Source organism: Myodes glareolus, chromosome 3 (assembly GCF_982192425.1).
Source record: "Myodes glareolus chromosome 3, mMyoGla1.1, whole genome shotgun sequence".
In the NCBI taxonomy this organism is placed as follows: Eukaryota; Metazoa; Chordata; class Mammalia; order Rodentia; family Cricetidae; genus Myodes; species Myodes glareolus.
Genome location: NC_142028.1, coordinates 59,371,375 through 59,377,815, shown reverse-complemented (window position 1 = coordinate 59,377,815; position 6,441 = coordinate 59,371,375).

The window sequence follows — 6,441 nt, the reverse complement described above, 5'->3', positions numbered from 1 at the left end:
AAGAGCTAAGATTACAGGGTGACTGTCATTCACACATCGTTTATGTGAGCTCTAGGGAATTTGAATTCTGGTCCTTGTGCTTGGGCGGCAAGCACCTTAGCCACTGAGCCATCTCCCTCACCCTGAAAGTCATTTTGAGCAGTTTCTATTGTGATCTGCCTGTCATACTATCTTGTCATGCTGTTGTAAGACACCAAAGCCAGACTCAGTGCAAGAGCCAGGTGGAAGGACAACCTCCCCCTGCCCAGTGGGAGAAAGGAGGCAGCTTTACCCTGCTCTTCCTGACCGATGCTCAAGTGCACAGTGGCCTTCTCACTCATACTAACAGGAATCCCATGGTTCACTGGGCCTCGTGAGTTTACCCAGCCACCGTTTCTATAGTTTCCTTTCTTATGTCTCATCCTACCTGTCTGTGAATGGAATCAGTTCCTGAAATGGCAGAGGGGCTGGACTTGATTTTCTAATCCAGGACAGCTGTCAGTTATTGCTTCGCATGCCATTTCTGAATACTAGAGGAGTTCCCGGTAGTGCTGTGCTAATTCTAAAGTCATTTCTTGGCTTTACTGTTAAGAGTGCTATGATTGATTAGTGATGTCTGCTCTGGGAAAGCAATGAGAGGAATGCTCAAGTTACTGACTGCTATTGGACATTCTGGGTCAGCACTTCCCGAACCAAATATGCCCAGGAGTCACTTTGAATGTATTGAAATACAGGCGCTTTCCTAGCAAACGTGGGCAGCCTGAGTGTCTGCTGTCCTGACAAGCCCCAACCACGCCATGCTTCTGGTCCTGGAACTACTCTTTGAGGACAAGGAACAAAGATCTTGGAGCTGTCTTTTATAGGTACTCCCTTGTCTCTTCCAACATCTTACACATTTGCAAACAGAAGTGACCAACCCTTAGCATGTGTCCAGTGTTTTGCCTTGTTTTGTTGTTGCTCCCCCTTTTAAATCCATCACAAGTTCTGATTCTTGGAATAGCTCAGGTGGATTTGGTTGGCAGGTGGGAAGCTGTAGGGTGGGGGCAGAATTCACACAAATTCCTTCTGCCAGTATCCCCCGCTGCATTATCTCCTTTTCCTGGAACCAACCACCAGTCAGAGAAGTGCCTGTTAGTGCCTCCGAGAGCCTTACTCAGGGCCATAAATAAGGCTTCAGCCTCGCAGGCTCTTTGCTGTTCCTGTGACATCTCACAGCAGGCTGGGGCTCCCAAAGCCAGGGAGGGAAGGGACACGTGGCCAGACAGTGTGAGTTATGGGCTCCGGGAAGCCCATTAGTCACCCAAGCGAGAGAAGTTAACCCGAGCTTATTAACTCTAAATGTTTATTGTTAACATTGATCACACAGCAGACAGCACCCACCCTCCCACCCCATAGCTGGCCGGTGCATTCTGATGAAGGACAGGGATGCAGGCAAAGGGGCTCCCAGATTCTCCAGGAAATACAGATGACTCAACAACCTCCAAGGGGCCAGAAAGTGTTCTGATCTCTGACACTTGCCCCTCCCCACCTCTCTGCAGACCCTAGACCAGGAGCTGGGGAGCCTGTGGTTGGCACCATCAGGCACCCATTTCATCATCCAGGGCTGCTCAGAGGACCACGGAATAAACAGTCTGACTGTGCCACTAAGCTGATGGTGACCTTATATGTGAGTTATGTGACTTCTCTGAGAATTAGTTTGTCATCTATATAATGAAGATGCATTCTGTCAGTCTACAAATATGGATGAGGTGCCAACTCTGTGCCTGGCACTCTTTAGTCCCTAGGAGCCGGTAAAGATGAAGGCAGACACAAAGCAACTGGTGAGGAAAAGCAAACAACCATTTCATGTAGTGTGGGGTGTGTTGAAAACTATCCCTGCACTGTGATGGAGGTTTGCTGGGGGTGTCAGGACAGTATTGGCAGGTTGTCCTCTCAAAGGAGATGACATTTGAGCTGAGACTTGAGTGACAGGAAGGATGCAGACATGGAAAAAACTGGGCACAGGGGAGCCCAGGCAGAAAGAACAAACACCGAGGATGAAGGCCATGGGTCAGGTAGAGGTGGTATGTACAGTGTGATAATAGAGAAGAACCCAGAGTGGTCCAGAGACACAAGTAAGGGAGCTGATGGGATGGAGATGAGGGATCATCCTAGGCTGATCCTTGTGGGGCTTGGAGCTGCTGGATGAGATGCAATCATCCTAACCCTCCTTGGATGGGTTTTGTGGCAGATAAAGGACACTGGATACATCTATTCCATTCCCTGTTGCAGAGGCATCCACTAAGAGCTATGAGCATTTCCTGGGTGGTCAGTAGGTGTCTTGCTGGAGTTATGTCTCTTCTCAGGGATGCACTCTCTGGATATTGAAGGATGCAGGTTCATAAGGGGCCATAGCTTCCTTCTGCCCTCCTGCTTCTCTTTTTCCAGTGACGGCAGGTTTTCAGTTCATATGAATCTGGATTCCTGGCTCTGATTCTGCTCCCAGAGACCAGGACCCAGCCCATAGAGGTTCAGCCAGATGGTACCTTTACCTGGAACATTGCTGTCTACATCAGAAGTCATACATTCCAGGGAACCTCTCTAGTCATGGCAGTCATGATGCTCGATCACCCTAGGAAACAGCCATTCACGCATCCATCCAGCAAGCACTCCTTCGCCTTCCTTTGTACAGGTTCTGTCATCTGAGCCAAGACTAGCTACTACCTTCCATGTCCTGCTGCGGTCGTGTAGCTGGTGACTCAAGTCTGTGGGTCAGGAGACCCTCCTGAGATAGAAAAATGGGACTTCTCTGAAGGAGGAAAATGGACTGGCAGGCATGGGAAGGTGACGTATAAGTAACAATTCATGGGTTCTGGGGAGTCCTAGCCTAGGCTTTTTCAGGCTCAGTTTTCTTATCCAAGAAGTTCCCTCCACCACAGGAAAAAGGCCCATAATGCCTACAGGGCTCTTGAGGAGGAGTCTAGGACCGCAGGGGCCATCCTGAGCCAACAGGCTCTGTCTCGGTCCAGAGCCCCAGTGACCCAGTCCAGAAGATCTATTGTTCCCTATTTGTGGATGCGGACACTTGGGTGTAAAGAGGAATCAAGAGTTACCTAAAGTCACAGAGGAGAGCAGGGGTGGGGTCCAGGTTCCTTTGGCTCCACAACCTCTGAGCTACTTTAGTCTGAGAGACAAGGAAGGCACCGGCATTTCTGTTCTGGTCTTCTTCAGTGTTGGCTCCTCTCAGCCTCTTGCCTGCTGTGAGGCGGGTGGACCAAAGTACAGCTGCCAGTCAGCTTGCCTGGCCCCACACCTATCATCGCCATGCAGAAGTGTGTGGCCTTATACAAGCAGCCCAGTCCCTTTGTGCCTTGAGTTCCCACGTGCCAGCTTCTAGCATCTGCATCCCTCAAAGGGATGCTGGGAGGATGAAATATGTTGATCTAGACAAAGCATTTACAGCTTGGCACAGTCTGTCTCAACTACAATTACTTTTTTAATTTCCATGACTTAGAATGATGCAACTTGTAACAATAAAACACTGGAAACAATGTAAGTAGTCAGTAATAGGGAGTCACCAAGTCAAGGAGGGTTTACCCATTTTAGTGGATATTGTAGTAATTAAGATGAGGAGGAAAGCTTGGTGCAAAGGGAGATAAAGAGGCTCAAAAAAGGGTAGAAAGTCTTGAATTAGGCCAGCATGTATGGAACCGGCAGATGGCTGACAAGAAGACTCTGCAGTACAACAGTGAAGGATGACGTCAGAGTGGATGGTGTGGCGGTGGTGGTGGTGGGGAACGGGGCAACAGTGAAGGATGACGTCAGAGTGGATGGTGCAGGGAACAGGGCAACAGTGAAGGATGACGTCACAGTGAGTGGTGCAAGGGAACGGTATATTCATGGGGAGGTGGTGAGAGGAGATTCTGAGGGGGCATGTGTACCCCCTAGACCTGTTTCTGTCTCAGTGACTTCTTCCCCAAACACTGGCTATGCATACACACTACCAATTCCCAACACACATGAGAAATGGGGACAGTGAAGCTGTTTGGAGTATGCACAGTGTGTCAACAAAGCTACATGAATTCTGTGGTGTCAGTGGCTCCAGGTGCTCACAACTTGGGTCAGAATCGTTGTCCTTTTAGTGAGAAGAAGACCATTCCTTTGTTTTGGTGTTAATTCAATGTGTTGACCACTTTTCCTCATTGTTGCAACAAAATACCCGTTCCCCCTCCAAAATAAAAAGTTAAGGAAGGGTGGGCTTATTTTGGCTCACAGTTTACAGGGATACCGTCCACCAGGGCAGGAGGCATGGCTGTAAGAGTGTGAGGCAATGGCTACTGCTGCCCATAGTCAGGAATCAGAGGGTGTGAATGCTGACGCCTTGCTTGCTTTTTTCTTTCTATTCAGTCCAGGACCCTAGAACATGGCATGCTGCCCCCCACATTCAGCATGGGTCTTCTCTGCTAGTTAAACCTTTCTGGAAACATCCTCATAGACACACCCAGAGGTGTATTTCCATGGTGATTCTAAATCCAGTCAAGCTGATCATGAAGCTCACCCCTCACTCTCAGATGGCCTCCATCTGAGACCATCATAGAAGGAAAATGCAGTTGAGACAGCAAGTCCTTAACATGAAGCTCCAATTTCCTTTGGAAAAAAAGAAAATGTTTTTGTTGTCGTCCCCCCTACCAGGGCAATGGAAAAATAAAATAACCAAGGGAAAAGTCACCCCACGCTTTCCTCGGAGCAGTGGGCGCTCACCACTGTGGCACCATAAGGAAGTTAAAGGCTGAGTGAGCAAAACATGTTTTCCTTCAGCAGGATGCTGTCGGAACAGTGGGAATCAGTTATTGGGAAGCAAAAAGAAAACAAACCTCAGTCGTAGTAAACACAGCCTTCTTTCTGGGAGCAGGAAAACAAAGGCTGGGGTTGGGGGTCAATGTGTATGAGTGGGCAAGTGTGAGAGGCAGGAATCTGGGCTTGGGGAGATGCTGGGTGAGACAGGTAATGTCTAGAGCAGTAGTTCTCAACCTTCTAATGCCAGGACCCCTTCATACCCCATGTAGTGGTGACCCCCAACCTAAAATTATTTCATTCCTACTTCAAAACTGTAACTTTGCTACTGTTATGAATTGTAATGTAAATATCTGCTGTGTGACCCCAAAAAAGTCATGACCCACAGGTTGAGAACTGTAGTTCTAGAGCATGAGTTTACCTACTTGCAAATTCCCCTATATACCTCACAGAGTCAGGGACAGATACGCTATTTCAGTCACATGTATATCCACCCACACCTGTGCACATGCCCACACAAACATGCATGTGTATACACACACACACACACACACACACACACGAGCATGCCAGCAAGTTAGAAAGAGCAGCACATGGCTAAAACTTCCACCAGCTAAAGGTCAGATCCTAACACAACACCGCCAAGCTCTGTTCCTATGGCGGTGTCTAAGTTACTGAGTGCCAGGACCGAGGCTGAGGCTATGGGGTCATTACCTTTCCTTCTCGATGCATGTGCAGTATGTCTACAGAGAGAGGGTCCCAAAGAGGAAACGACTGCCTTGGAACGTGGGCTGATGTGTGGTGGGGCTGTGGCTCAGAACCCAGTGCTCTGCACTAGCCCAGCACTGTCTGAAGCTCACACTGTGAATTTTCAGTGGGTTTTTTTTTTCTGGTTTTTTGGCTTTGTTTGTTTGTTTGCTTGCTTGCTTGCTTGCTTGCTTGCTTGCTTGCTTGCTTGCTTGCTTGGAGACATGATTTCCCTGTGTAGCAGCCCTGGAATTAGGTCTGTAGACCAGGCCGGTCTTGAACTCACAGAGATCTGCCTGCCTCCGTCTCCAGAGTGCTGGGATCAAAGGCGAGCATCACCACCACCTGGCTTCAGTGGGCTTCTGAACACAGTTCCTGGTGGGGTCCATGAAGAAAGCACCCTCCCCACACTCCTCAGGCAGAGTTCCTACAGTCCCAGTGTGGTGACTAGGCCAGGGCCTAGAGCTTTAATGATGTCTCCAGGTGGGACAAAGCTCATTTCTCTAAGTGTGTGTTTTGTGGAAGGGAATCACAGCAGTTAATGACACCCGTGACAGGGGCTCTATTCGCCTCTGCTGTCCTCCATGTATGTGCACACGGTTGCACACACACACAGGCTTATTAAGCTAATGAAGAATGTTTCTCTAGAGCCGTTTCCCTCACCATTGGCCCTGGCCAGCAAAGGAAGCTCACAGTCTCTCAAATGTGTCCATAAATATGGGCTGTCTGCTGTCTCATCAGAGTGCTCCTTTTTGAGCCAGCACCTTCATGGTTCATTGGGAAAGGTGACATTGCCATTTCTCTCTCCTGCCAGCCCAGCCTTCGAGGGAATAGTTGGCCCCGTGAAGACCTAAGTTCTCTGTTCCTGGGAGGATTCTACACTGGTGACCATAACAAGTTGTTAGGCATCCCACTGCCCCAGCTCTCTGCTGAACATGCAGG